General features: G+C 39.3%; 1 protein-coding gene and 1 pseudogene across 11 annotated transcripts in view; both read right to left on the bottom strand.

Moving 5' to 3' along the window:
- Positions 1-15590, bottom strand: part of RBMS3 (RNA binding motif single stranded interacting protein 3) — a 740514-nt gene that overhangs the window by 681105 nt on the left and 43819 nt on the right. The gene's annotated exons all lie outside the window — the stretch shown is intronic.
- LOC123940980 lies at positions 12593-12754 on the bottom strand (annotated as a pseudogene).

The following is a 15590-nucleotide window of genomic DNA, read 5'->3' as shown; positions in this document are numbered from 1 at the left end:
GCAGAGGACATGAACAGACATTTCTGCAAAGAAGACATCCAGATGGCCAACAGACACATGAAAAAGTGCTCCACGTCTCTCGGCATCAGGGAAATACAAATCAAAACCACAATGAGATATCACCTCACACCAGTCAGAATGGCTAAAATTAACAAGTCAGGAAATGACAGATGCTGGCGAGGATGTGGAGAAAGGGGAACCCTCCTCCACTGTTGGTGGGAATGCAAGCTGGTGCAACCACTCTGGAAAACAGCATGGAGGTTCCTCAAAATGTTGAAAATAGAACTACCCTATGACCCAGCAATTGCACTACTGGGTATTTACCCTAAAGATACAAACATAGTGATCCGAAGGGGCACGTGTACCCGAATGTTTATAGCAGCAATGTCTACAATAGCCAAACTATGGAAAGAACCTAGATGTCCATCAACAGATGAATGGATAAAGAAGATGTGGTATATATACACAATGGAATACTATGCAGCCATCAAAAGAAATGAAATCTTGCCATTTGCGACGACGTGGATGGAACTAGAACGTATCATGCTTAGTGAAATAAGTCAATCGGAGAAAGACAACTATCATATGATCTCCCTGATATGAGGACATGGAGAAGCAAAATGGGGGGTTAGGGGGATAGGAGAAGAATAAATGAAACAAGATGGGATTGGGAGGGAGACAAACCATAAATGACTCTGAATCTCACAAAACAAACTGGGGGTTGCTGAGGGGAGGTGGGATTGGGAGAGGGGGAGGGGGCTATGGACATTGGGGAGGGGAGGTGAACCATAAGAGACTATGGACTCTGAAAAACAACCTGAGGGTTTTGAAGGGTCAGGGGTGGGAGGTTGGGGCAACCTGAGGGTTTTGAAGGGTCAGGTGTGGGAGGTTGGGTGAACAGGTGGTGGGTAATGGGGAGGGCACGTTTTGCATGGAGTACTGGGTGTTGTGCAAAAAGAATGAATACTGTTACGCTGAAAAAATAAATAAAATGGGGAAAAAAAAACAACATCATTATTTATTTTTCAGTGTTATCAATGATGTATTCGGAAAATATGTTTTTGTATGCACAAGAAATAGGGTACCAGATCTGTCTCATCCTTGTTTTATTTATTCAATATTAATTGGAAAAAACATTTATGGCATACCAACTGTGTGAATGTACAAAGAGAACATACAACTGGATGTTTCAGATATTCGTTTAAAGGATTTAGAACTGAAGAAGACTTTGCCATCACAATCAGTGTTGGAACATTCATGACCAGGCAAGTTTTCCTTGGTGCCCCTGGGCTAATTAGACATTACATTCAGGTCAGCTTTCATTCTTGGAAAGATAGTCACTTTTAAAATAAAGTATGTTTCTCAGTTAATGTTCCTAAGTATTTGAGAAATGTTCCTAAGTATTTGAGAAATCCACATGCAGAACATACTAGAAAACACATTCTATTTGTGGATAAAGACCAAAGGGAAAGAGCAAAAGCAGTTGAATGTTCATAACTGGTTCTTGTTTTATCCCCAAATATATCATCTCCTTTCTACCTTGCCATTGGTCTTTGCTTATTCTGATATTTACTGGTATGGGATAAAAAATTTATTGAACTTGGGGACCCTGGGTGGCTCAGTTGGTTAACTGGGCCTTAACTGTCTTTGGCTCAGGTCATAATCCCAGGGTCTTCGGATGGAGCCCTGCATTGGGCTCCCTGTTCCGTGGGGAGCCTACTTCTCCCAGCTCCCTCTGATGGTGCTCTTTCTCTCTGTCAAATAAATAAAATCTTTAAAAAAATTATTAAACCTAAAAGAGAGAAATCAGATAGTGTTTTAGGAGCTGAGTTGAATAAACTGAAACAAAAGTGACTAATCAAAGCCAAATGACCATAAGTACTTTACCACAAACATAGATGTACTTAAGTCCTTTTATCAGTTACAAGGCAGCAACCATTGGACAGCTCTGGAGAAGAAGACACCGTACAAGGTGCTTGTCAGGGGTTCTGATAACCAGGTATTCCCCAAAGAATTCACAGTCCAGTTTGAGAAGCAGACATATTCTGTAACTGGAGGCAAGAGGCAATACACAGCAGAAGCGCTAATGGATGAACAAGCTGATTTCAGAAGGAACACAGGAGAGATACAGCACTTGAGGTAAACACACACACACACACACACACACACACACAGAGAGAGAGAGAGAGAGAGAGAGAGAGAGAGAGAGAAACCATTCGGGGTTTGACTACCAGGTAAGGGTTGCCATTTCAAATGACTCAAATCAATACTATGGAAAAGACCCTTTCAATTTTGGAACAAAACTTGTGATTTGAAGGGCAGTTCAGATGTTCCTCATGGGAAAAGGTCTATGGAAATCAGGTCAGTTAACCACATGAAGTTGAGGAGTCTGACTGCCACTTTCGAGGTAGATCACAGAACAAGTACTGGTGTCTCGAGTTTGGTTCCCTACAAATGAAATCCGATATGAGGATGGGTAAGATTTATTAAAGAAGTGTTCCCGGTAGAAACTGGTAAGGACTTTGTCTGGGGCAGGGAGCAGGAGGAGCATAACAGGAATGGGGAAAAAGCCAGGCAAGAGTAGTTTTTCTAGTGGAGTGCTACAGAGGGTAGCTTCAGTTTGATCCCACTGAGGAACTAGAGGCTGCAAGTTGCATGTTAGAGTTTATCCCAACCTAAAGCAAAGGAGCTGGGCTTTGCTACACACCAGAGTAGGCACAAACTCTTTGGCACCTCAGCACTCCAGCAACCCAAAAACAATCCTCTGAAGAAAATCCCAAGTTCTTTGCCAGCACAAGCAGAGCATCCAGAGGCTGGGATTGCGAGCTCAGAAACAGTCAAAGAAAGGCAAGGAGGTAACAGTGCCAACAGTGGGTAGTGCACAGACTGATGAAAAGTGGGTGAGGATGTTCCTTACCTAACCGCCATACCCCTATTTTGCAGGGAGGTCAGTTCTTGGACCACACCCTCCTAGGACAGATCCGGCCAGTGCCCTTGTCCCCGCACTCACAAAAACATGCCAAGACAGCCCCCAAATCAGTGCATTCATCTAATGCTACAATTAGAGCACGTAGGAAGGGAAGAACACTACTGGCTGTGAAATTCATATGTCTGCAAAGCAATTTCATCCCAGTGGCACAAGCAATTCAATCACCACCCCGGTGCTGCAGATTTAATAGCTTAATTTTCTATGGACTGACAACGTCCATCCTAACAAGCCCCTTGCGGAATGCCTCAGGACAAGGCTGCGCAACACATCATTTGATGCTGTGTGCTTACCTAATTATTCCTCTTCTAGAAGCATTTCACGGGGTGGGCACGGAAGAATGAGTTAGCAGGGGAACTTAGGCACTGCTTCAATATTTAGAGAACATAAGGTATTATTATAGGATTAATAAGCAAGGCTAGTTCAGCAATAGGGAAGGCTGCCAAGGGAGGGTGTGGAATTGCTATCACTGGAGATAATGAAGGCTGAGAATAGATACCCACCCAGAATGGATTTTATAGACAATAAAAATCCATCCCACTATTCTAGAGCAGGGGACGCACTCTGGGCTTCACTGTAGGACTCTTCCAGCCCAAATGATTTCATATATTAGCTACAGCAGTTTAGCTTAAAATATTAGTTATTAAATATTACTTATTCCGAAGTGTATCCAGTACAGGGGTGGTTGAGTGACAGCCATCACTGGAATTATAAACCACACTAGCATCTATAAACAAACGCCCACTCTGAAAACAGGACAATGAGAATCCAGGAAGGCAGATTTGTCCAGTAGAGAAATAGGGACCAAAATAACCACACAGCGATGTACTTGAACATCAGCTATACCGGGCCCGAATAAGCAACAGTCGTACTTGTTGCGATGGTTCACACACTGCTTGATGTGTATGGTATGGAGACGTTGAGTGCTGAATGCCTGGTCGCTCTGATGATCGTTCTAGAGACGTCATCAAGGATGATGTGAGTTTCAGAAATATCAGAAGAGCTGCACAGGGTGGGTCATTCTAGAAGTCGGAGGAACGAATACACTTTTAAAGCATCCTGGGAATGTGACAAGGATTTCCGATTTTTCAATCACGGTTTCTTTAGGTCAGAACAAATTTTTTAACATTTCCATGACAGAGTAGAAGGTCAGCTCATCAGTCAGATGCTGGATCTGTGGTTCATGAGGCCTTATGCCTGCTCAAGGAATGGCACACAGAAACACTTAATTTTCTTTGAATTAGTGAATGGAGACAATGATAAATCTGTCTAGTCAACACAGTCCAGTGGTCTCTGGAGATACACAGGGCAGAGGTAAGAGATTTCTCTAAACCTTGTCCAGTTTTATATGGTGGTATTTTATGAATCAACTTTTAGTACATTATTTCTTTTGGTTTCTTTTCTTTTTTTTCTTTTTATTTAATTCTAAGTCCTTTAATAAACCCTCTTGCTGGGGAACTAATTTGTGGCTTTCACTGCATAGACATGGGACACATATTGACTATAGAATTTGCCATGACTTTCAAATTTTAGATTCTGATATTAGAGCAACACCATAAATTACTGGGACCTCTTAACCACCTGCCCTTCCAAATTTTAATTATACCATGAGCTCTGGAGAATTGTATATACATCTTAAAGCCCATATGCTTGCATTTGCACATGGTTCAGGACGATGTGATTTCACGGTCCTGAAACCAGAAATGTTCTCTTCAAAAACCTGGAGAAGTTTTAATTGAATTATGAACAGAATATAGATAGATAGATAGATAGATAGATAGATATAAAATATGTTGTGGAATTAGAAACCAAAAACACCTATGTTACCTATATACTGCAGTGAATAATTTACTTTTCAGAATAATGTAATAATACTGATTTGAATTTCAGAAAATTGATAAAATCACAAACCTAGTATACATTTAATAAAGGTACCGAGAATGCTAAACTTTAGCCGAAAATGAGTATTTTGAGATCTGAATGGTCTTACATTTTTAAAAAATATTTACTCAGTGTCTATTATGTGCAAAATACTATATTAGGAACTAATGATATAGTAGTGAATTGAAGCTTGAAAGTGGGGCTTTTGTATTAGTGAGGAATGAAGACTAATCAAATAATCCTGTAAGCAAATGTGAACTTGACATTGTGACAAGAAAGCAGTGCTTTGAGCACCTACTCGGGAGAATCTGACCCATGCAAGGAGGTCAGGGAAGGCTTGTATGGAAGAACAGAGGGCTGAACTGAGGTGAGAACGATAAACAGAAGCTCACGTAGTGAGGAAAGAAGAGAGTACTTTTGAGGCCATGGGGCTGCCAACAGACTTAACCTAGAGGCTGGGAGAAATAAGGACGTATTCCAGAGTTCTTAAGTCATTAACTGTGGTTATGTGATCTGTGGAAAGCAACAGATCAATGCTAATTCTGGGATGAAGAATTGGGTGGTAGGGAATGGTGGAATTTAAAAGGAATCATGTAATACTATATATACATTTTGTTTAACCTTGTGTTATTTTTTCCATTTCAGCTTGTACACATTTATGATGAACAGACACCTAGCACTTCTAACAAATAATCACCACTTCATCATTCTTAAAGACTTTTCATTTCAACCTTCAGTCATGCCCACTGTCACATACTCCTCATTTCAATGGAAAATTTGCTCATTTTTTAAGTCTAACGGAAAATAGTCAAAGATTTTATACTATGGCGAAACCATGTGAACGTGCTATATTGTTTGCATGGAGGGGAACTCTGAAAAGAGTTGAAGGGCGTTACACTGTATGGAGCCATTAGCAAGACACACTGATGTTATGAGAGACTAAACCAGAGTAGGCCCCATTAAGTTAACACTGCTAAATGATGCCATTTTCTTCTCTTCTTTGGTCATGAATAATCATTTATTGATAAAGGAAGAAGGAAAACACCCAACAACTAAGATGCAGGGACTGATACTGCATTCTCTTATCCTCTAAAAAGCACTCCCTATGATCTGGCAATTGCACTACTGAGTATTTACCCCAAAGATACAGATGTAGTGAAAAGAAGGGCCATATGCACCCCAATGTTCACAGCAGCCATGCCACAGTCGCCAAACTCTGGAAAGAGCTGAGATACCCTTTAACAGATGAATAGATAAAGAAGATGTGGTTGGTTCATATCACAATGGAATATTACTCAGCCATCAGAAAGGATGAATTCCCAACTCCTGCATCAACATAGATGGGACTGGAGGAGATTATGCTGAGTGAAATAAGTCAAGTAGAGAAAGTCAATTACCATGTGGTTTCACTTACTTGTGGAGCATAAGGAAGAGCATGGAGGACATTAAGAGAAGGAAGGGAAAAATGAAGGGGGGAATATCAGAGGGGGAGGCGAATCATGAGAGATGATGGACTCCCGGAATCAAACTGAGGGTTTCAGAGGGGAGAGGGCTGGGGGATGAGTGACCCCAGTGATGGGTATTAAGGAGGGCATGGGTAGCATGGAGCACTGTTATTACATGTAAACAATGAATATGGAACATTGCATCAAAAACTAATGATGTATGATGACTAGCATAACATAATAAAAAATAATAATTAAAAAAAGGAAAAATATCCTAATATCAACAACAACAAAAAATAAATATATAAAAAGCACTCCAAAGTGATGAATAGTGGTTCTTTGGTACTAATTGGTTCTGCTTCTCTGGAGAACCCTGGCTAATACAGGATGAATTCACTGAGGAGTAACATGATCCAAACTGCCTTGTAGAAAGATAAATTTGGTGTCAATGAGGATGTTAGACCCAAAAGGAAAGTCTGGAATTCAGAAGGACTTCTCAGAAGAATACCATAATCCCAGTAGTACATTATGAAGGCTTAATCTACAGCTGTTGCAAAGCTAATGAAGTTTGGATGGAAAGGTAATTCAGAAATATAACTGTCACATCTCATAGTACTACCCAGGTGGCCCAGTTAAATGAATAAAAGTAAACTCCACAGGTTTCAAGAGCGCAGAAGAGAAATGTAATAATACTTTCAGGACATAAGAACTCAGGCAAACTGGTAATGGAGTTTTGATACCTTAATTAAGGTAAACATTCTATTAAAATATATGCAATTGCCAATATTCAAGGGGTTTGTTGTTGTTGTTGTGTTCATGATAATGGTAATGATAATTTTATGTAGTTCAAACCATAAGCAACTAATATGTGAGAAGGACATCCATGATTTGGACCAATATACCCAGTTGTGTGAATTCTTTGTACTTTTTTTTTAACACTTTCTTTCCTGAATCTTACTTTGACTTTTTTTTTTTTAAAGATTTTATTTATTTATTTGACAGACAGAGATCACAAGTAGACAGAGAGGCAGGCGGAGAGAGAGGAGGAAGCAGGCTCCCCGCTGAGCAGAGCGCCCGATGCGGGGCTCCATCCCAGGACCCTAGGATCATGACCTGAGCCGAAGGCAGAGACTTTAACCCACCGAGCCACCCAGGTGCCCCTTACTTTGACTTTTGATGATGATATTATTATATTTAACTTTTTGAATAATACATTAACGTGTTTTTTAAATAAATACAAAAAGGAATAGTAATGAAATCTCTTCTTACTACTCCTCAGCTCACCCACCCCCTGACACCCATGAGCACCTTCCTGTGTCTCCTATACAAATTTCTTTGTGTGTTTACTAGTTACAATAAACAAGCAAAAAAATGGAATCTTATTCACCACCCTCCATACAAACACCACTTTTTTTTTCCACAAAAGGAAATATAAAGTACAAATTGTTCTGCACTTTGCTTTTTTCCACCTAACAAAATGTCTTGGAGATGTTTCCAAATTAATACATAGAGTGCTTCCCAATTATTGTCTATAGCCGCATAGTGTTCCATTATACGGACAGGCCACAGTTTATTCAACATGTCCCTACGATGAACATTTGAGTTGTTCACAAAATGCTGTTATTAAAAGCAATCCATAATTATGGGCACATGTCCTTTCACCTGTGTGCAAGGGATCTAGAGGTGTGGCATACATCCTCATAACTTGGGGTCCAGTTTTCATAAGAGAAAAGAAATGAAAGTAGAAGAAAAATAACGGGTTTTTTTAAAAGGAAAGAAAAAGAAGGAAATAATGGAATAAAGGCAGGCAGGCAGACTAGGACAGGGCCAAAGAAGGAAGAAATGTGAAATGAGGAAAAGAAAAGGAGAAAAAAATCAAGAGAGGGAAATGCTCTTGACCTCTGGGAGATGGTGTGAGGGAAGTGATTAAACCGTAGTTCAGGGGTGGAGGGCGTCAGGAGAGGGCACGTGGGAATCGCAGGGAGCTTCATCAATGCTGGCAGAACATAACAAGGAAGTGACTCTTCCTGTCCAAATAATCCTGCCCACTACAGCGACACAGGAGAGAGAAGTTTCGAGGCTAAAAATACAGCACATGGAGGCAGACATCTCTGAATAGAGCCCAGGACATGGCCATTCCAGGTTATCTAGCGAGTAAGTCACAGAGGGAAGCCACACGTTTTGAAAAAGAACCAGCTACGTTCTTTGAAAGAATCAATAAGATTGATAATCCCCTGGCCAGACTCATCAAAAAGAAAAGAGAAAGGACCCAAATCAATAAAATCATGAATGAAAGAGGAGAGATCACAACTAACACCAAAGAAATACAGACAATTATAAGAACATACTATGAGCAACTCTACGCCAACAAATTGGACAATCTGGAAGAAATGGATGCATTCCTAGAGACATATAAACTACCACAACTGAACCAGGAAGAAATAGAAAACCTGAACAGGCCCATAACCAGTAAGGAGATTGAAACAGTCATCAAAAATCTCCAAACAAACAAAAGCCCAGGGCCAGACGGCTTCCCAGGGGAATTCTACCAAACATTTAAAGAAGAACTCATTCCTATTCTCCTGAAACTGTTCCAAAAAATAGAAATGGAAGGAAAACTTCCAAACTCATTTTATGAGGCCAGCATCACCTTGATCCCAAAACCAGACAAGGATCCCACCAAAAAAGAGAACTACAGACCAATATCCTTGATGAACACAGACGCAAAAATTCTCGCCAAAATACTAGCCAATAGGATTCAACAGTACATTAAAAGGATTATTCACCACGATCAAGTGGGATTTATTCCAGGGCTGCAGGGTTGGTTCAACATCCGCAAATCAATCAATGTGATAGAACACATTAATAAAAGAAAGAACAAGAACCATATGATACTCTCCATAGATGCTGAAAAAGCATTTGACAAAGTACAGCATCCCTTCCTGATCAAAACTCTTCAAAGTGTGGGGATAGAGGGCACATACCTCAATATTATCAAAGCCATCTATGAAAAACCCACCGCAAATATCATTCTCAATGGAGAAAAACTGAAAGCTTTTCCGTTAAGGTCAGGAACACGGCAGGGATGTCCATTATCACCACTGCTATTCAACATAGTACTAGAAGTCCTAGCCTCAGCAATCAGACAACAAAAAGAAATTAAAGGCATCCAAATTGGTAAAGAAGAAGTCAAACTATCACTCTTCGCAGATGATATGATACTATATGTGGAAAACCCAAAAGACTCCACTCCAAAACTGCTAGAACTTGTACAGGAATTCAGTAAAGTGTCAGGATATAAAATCAATGCACAGAAATCAGTTGCATTTCTGTACACCAACAACAAGACTGAAGAAAGAGAAATTAAGGAGTCAATCCCATTTACAATTGTACCCAAAACTATAAGATACCTAGGAATAAACCTAACCAAAGAGACTAAGAACCTATACACAGAAAATTATAAAGTACTCATCAAAGAAATTGAGGAAGACACAAAAAAATGGAAAAATGTTCCATGCTCCTGGATTGGAAGAATAAATATTGTGAAAATGTCTATGCTACCTAAAGCAATCTACACATTTAATGCAATCCCTATCAAAATACCATCCATTTTTTTCAAAGAAATGGAACAAATAATCCTAAAATTTATGTGGAACCAGAAAAGACCTCAAATAGCCAAAGGAATATTGAAGAACAAAGCCAAAGTTGGTGGCATCACAATTTCGGACTTCAAGCTCTATTACAAAGCTGTCATCATCAAGACAGCATGGTACTGGCACAAAAACAGACACGTAGATCAGTGGAACAGAATAGAGAGCCCAGAAATCGACCCTCAACTCTATGGTCAACTAATCTTCGACAAAGCAGGAAAGAATGTCCAATGGAAAAAAGACAGCCTCTTCAATAAATGGTGCTGGGAAAATTGGACAGCCACATGCAGAAAAATGAAATTGGACCACTTCCTTACACCACACACGAAAATAGACTCCAAATGGATGAAGGACCTCAATGTGAGAAAGGAATCCATCCAAATCCTTGAGGAGAATGCAGGCAGCAACCTCTTCGACCTCAGCCATAGCAACATCTTCCTAGGAACAACGGCAAAGGCAAGGGAAGCAAGGGCAAAAATGAACTATTGGGATTTCATCAAGATCAAAAGCTTTTGCACAGCAAAGGAAACAGTTCACAAAACCAAAAGACAACTGACAGAATGGGAGAAGATATTTGCAAACGACATATCAGATAAAGGGCTAGTATCCAAAATCTATAAGGAACTTAGCAAACTCAACACCCAAAGAACAAACAATCCAATCAAGAAATGGGCAGAGGACATGAACAGACATTTCTGCAAAGAAGACATCCAGATGGCCAAGAGACACATGAAAAAGTGCTCCACGTCACTCGGCATCAGGGAAATACAAATCAAAACCACAATGAGATATCACCTCACACCAGTCAGAATGGCTAAAATTAACAAGTCAGGAAATGACAGATGCTGGCGAGGATGTGGAGAAAGGGGAACCCTCCTCCACTGTTGGTGGGAATGCAAGCTGGTGCAACCACTCTGGAAAACAGCATGGAGGTTCCTCAAAATGTTGAAAATAGAACTACCCTATGACCCAGCAATTGCACTACTGGGTATTTACCCTAAAGATACAAACATAGTGATCCGAAGGGGCACGTGTACCCGAATGTTTATAGCAGCAATGTCTACAATAGCCAAACTATGGAAAGAACCTAGATGTCCATCAACAGATGAATGGATAAAGAAGATGTGGTATATATACACAATGGAATACTATGCAGCCATCAAAAGAAATGAAATCTTGCCATTTGCGACGACGTGGATGGAACTAGAACGTATCATGCTTAGTGAAATAAGTCAATCGGAGAAAGACAACTATCATATGATCTCCCTGATATGAGGACATGGAGAAGCAAAATGGGGGGTTAGGGGGATAGGAGAAGAATAAATGAAACAAGATGGGATTGGGAGGGAGACAAACCATAAATGACTCTGAATCTCACAAAACAAACTGGGGGTTGCTGGGGGGAGGTGGGATTGGGAGAGGGGGAGGGGGCTATGGACATTGGGGAGGGGAGGTGAACCATAAGAGACTATGGACTCTGAAAAACAACCTGAGGGTTTTGAAGGGTCAGGGGTGGGAGGTTGGAGGAACAGGTGGTGGGTAATGGGGAGGGCACGTTTTGCATGGAGCACTGGGTGTTGTGCAAAAAGAATGAATACTGTTACGCTGAAAAAATAAATAAAATGGGAAAAAAAAAAAGAAAAAGAAAAAGAACCAGCTACATATAAAGACCTGGTGCTTGAGGGAAACGTAAACCTTATCAGTCAAAACCGTGCATCATCTGTAAATAGTTATAAGGCCTTAACTATAAGAGGCTTAGAAGAGCCCTGCAAATTGAAAAGGGACAGACAAGGCATCCAAGAAGGAAAGAAGAATCCAGACCAGACCAGAATGCTGTGCCTCCCTGCTCTGCCACAGTGACCGATGTTTCCAACGGGGTCCCTCCTGAGGAAAATGAAAGGTTGAAGTCAGGGTTCATGACTTACTTCTAATGCGCACTTAAGTCCACCACATAGCAAAATCTATGTTATTCACACTCTAGTGAGCTTTTTTGTCCTCTTAATAAAGTCCAGAGTTAAAAATAAAAATGAAAATTTCAAAAAAAAAATCGCTGAGTCTTGTGAAAGGTAGTGATTTATCTTGCAGTGAATTTATTCCCATGTGGAGTGGGCGAATCCAAGGAAACAGGCCCCATTTCAGAGCTGTGCTTGAACAAGGATAATACCTGACTGTGTGTGTCTGTTTACTGGCTTCACTAGTGTTTTCCAAAAATGCCTACAACTGCATAATGTCTGAAAAAACTTTTTATACCTGAAATTGTTGCTATGCTTAAATGCAAGTCATGGGGGAAATGATAAAAAAGGGTGTGAATGATTATTAAAAGATATTAAATAGGGGATGCCTGGGTGGCTCAGATGGTTAAGCTGCTGCCTTTGGCTCAGGTCATGAACACAGGGTCCTGGGATGGAGTCCCACGTGGGGGTCCCTGCTCGACAGGGAGCCTGCTTCTCTCTCTGCCTCTGCCTGCCACTTTACCTGCTTGTGCATGCTCGCTCTCTCTCTTTCTCTCTCTCTGACAAATAAATAAATAAAATATTCTTTAAAAAATATATTAAACAGGTGATTTTTTAAGATTTTATCTAGAACTTATCTACCTAAGAATGGGCATGCATTTCAGAAGAGAAGGAAGGAAGAAAAGAGCCAAGAACACAATAGATATGTTACAAATGGCCTCTGACTTTTGTTTCTTTCGACCGTTAATGTTACCCAAAATACTGGAGCTAAATATGCATTTTAGGTCATGTAAAGATCAGTTAATACACCTGATCTTAGCCAAAAGGCCAAGAAGTGTTTAGGTCACATAAAGATCAGGATAATGTAAATAATTTAGAGACTGAAATCATAACCTTTCCTACCTTCCACGTACCCTAGTCACAAGTTGAACACTGCTCTGTCCCCAAATCCAAAAGATTAAAGGAAAAATATGAGCTAGTGGACAACTTTGGTTCTTAGTTTTTATATTTTTAATCTGATAATTAGAGATACCTCTGCAATTATTATAAATTCTACCGTGTTATGTGCTCCTATGACAAAAATCAACTTTGTATGAGGAAAACAGACTGAACTGTATCTCCATTTTTATTTAGAAAAAATAATTTGGATATAAACGAGACTTCTATCCTCATGACAATCACTGGACATCTGATATTAAGGCAGCATCCTCGCAAATGGAGATTTTACAAGTGACATTCTGTCCAAGCCTCATTCCTTCTTGACTTGCTCTCGACATTAACAGCGCCAACTTCTTCTCAGTTCCAAAGGATGAGGCTAGAATAGGATGTTCTCCATGGCGATGCCAAGTCCAGCTCTTGGCACAATGTATGCACTTCAGCAAGAAGCGTCAAAAACATAATCTTCAAACAATGGACTTCTCCAGAGTTCTAAGCATCCCCACAAATTCCCTACGTTATTCATTTAATGGCAAAGGGGTGTTATTGTATTAAAGTAAGTAGCTAAAGAGCTTATGGCAATCATTTATATAAGGCTCACAGAAATTAACTCCACGGAGCTATCTACAAATCCTTTGCATACAGTGGGGTTTCCTTACATGACGTATTTCCTTAAATAGAAAAACCAGTAGCTGGAGTGTGGTCGTTGTGTCCTCCATATACGAAAAATCATTAGCATGGCAACCAACTTCATCTAAACTAGGTAGTTTTAAGAGAATCGTAGTCAAGGATAGAAAGGCTAAGATTTTCTATTCAATAAAGCGGACTCCTTCTATTCACCAGGTCTATCCGAATGTTGAAGAATTAACTTTCTAATCATGTCTATGACATGTGGAGACTTAAATTAGGTGATAAAGGTTCCAGAATGTTACTGCTTTTTAAAGGATCCAAAGTGATTATACCTTAATTAGAATTCATATATTCTTATGTAAATAAAGAAAAACTTCTGAGTAAATTAAAAGCAAAGAAATAGAAAACATTTTCACTAGATTAGAAACCTTTTAGCTTTTCATCTCCTTAGTGCTTTGTATGATGTCTGGTTCTTGGTGCAAATAGTGTAATTGCTGGTTGACCCCAAAAATGAAAGAGGTAGGGAAAAAAGGAAAGGAAGGAGGAAAAAATAGAAAAGAATAGAAAAGAACTCTTCACAGGGGGAGTGCCCCATAGAAAATTCTATAAAACTCTAACCATAGTGCCTGGAGATATCACTGTTAATTATCTTTCCACTTATTCATCATGTGTTCCTAGACACTCTTGTCACTATAGCTACTACTGGAATTTTTTATAATGTCTAATTTCTAAACATCAATAAAATGCAAATAAAATAACATATTAAGCAGTTTTTCTTCTTAAAAGGAAAATGCTTAGAATCACTAAGCACTACTGAGTAAAGGGGCATAGCAGTCAGAAGAGAAGGTACAAACGATAGGCTCCAGGGATTGTAACCTGAAGCTGAACACCGCTAGCCAGCTTGGTGGCTTTGACCTTCATAAATGTATAAATGGCTTTCATTTTGAGTCATGTAACTGATTATTTGTATCCACGATGGACTGCTAGTTAAAAGGCAGGATGCATATGGAGCACTGATGTGGCAATACAATTTGCATTCATCTTACATAATACATCAAGATAACTCTAGCATTTCACAGTCAACTGTAAGAAGGGAAAAAAATGCATGTTGACATATTTCCAATTTGGGTCTTCACTTACTATGGATAAAAAGCTGTACACACCAGCAACACGTAACAAGTAGAGAAAGCTCACAACCTAAAAGTCATACCTTATTTCACCACTTAGAAACAACTTCTGAAAATTATAAAATCCAGCTGCGCAAAATGCACCATAATCCGAAATCTTTCTGTGGTCAAGTTATCATTACACATTTATATTTTTCCCATATACATTTGTCAAAATTTTAACTTTGAGGTAAATGACAGGGTTTATCATTTGTTAAGGGGGAAACAGTAAAAATCTCTCTTGTTATTTTATTTTATTATACACCAGATAATAATGTAAAATAATTATTTTTAATTCCTAAGGAAGTTCTGAGGATCATATATTTCAATGAAAGGGGCTAATATATCATAAAAATTTGGGGAACATTTGTCTGATACAGTAAAATGCTTAATGCAAAGGGAGCATTTGGAGGCTATTTAGGTTGTAAATGAAGGAAAAATTCTAGGGAATTCTGTCTTCAGATTCCTCCCCATGACGTGAATAGAAGATCATTTGGTACCAGAACTGGGTAAGTCTTTTAAATCTTAACTCAATCTATTCCTCAAAACTTCCTGCTACCATAGCTCAGAAGACAAAGCTCAAAGACTTTCCCAAGATCTTGGAAATAAAAACACTGGAGACAAGATCCATCCTCTCTGACTTCAAAGTCTATTCTTTTCAGTATGCCACATTCTATTTACCTCACCTTTCTGTGAAAGAGTATTTTAATCTGGCGTTTCAGTATCTCTTAGTAACTGTCCCTTAAAACAAAAAAAACTGCATTTATTCAAACTCTTAATTCATAACTAAAAACAATATCCTTTCTCCAATACATTTCCAACAACTCCAAGTTGCCTGAATAGCAAAGCCACGACATTGCTAGTAAGTAGCTAGCATAAAATAGAAAATCAACCTGCTTGATTTTCTATTTTATGTTATTCTTTTAAAAATATTTCTCTGTAAG

This window comes from Meles meles, chromosome 4, assembly GCF_922984935.1.
Source record: "Meles meles chromosome 4, mMelMel3.1 paternal haplotype, whole genome shotgun sequence".
Lineage (NCBI taxonomy): Eukaryota > Metazoa > Chordata > Mammalia > Carnivora > Mustelidae > Meles > Meles meles.
The sequence above is the reverse complement of the archived record's forward strand: the minus strand, read 5'-3'. Positions and strand labels throughout refer to the sequence as shown.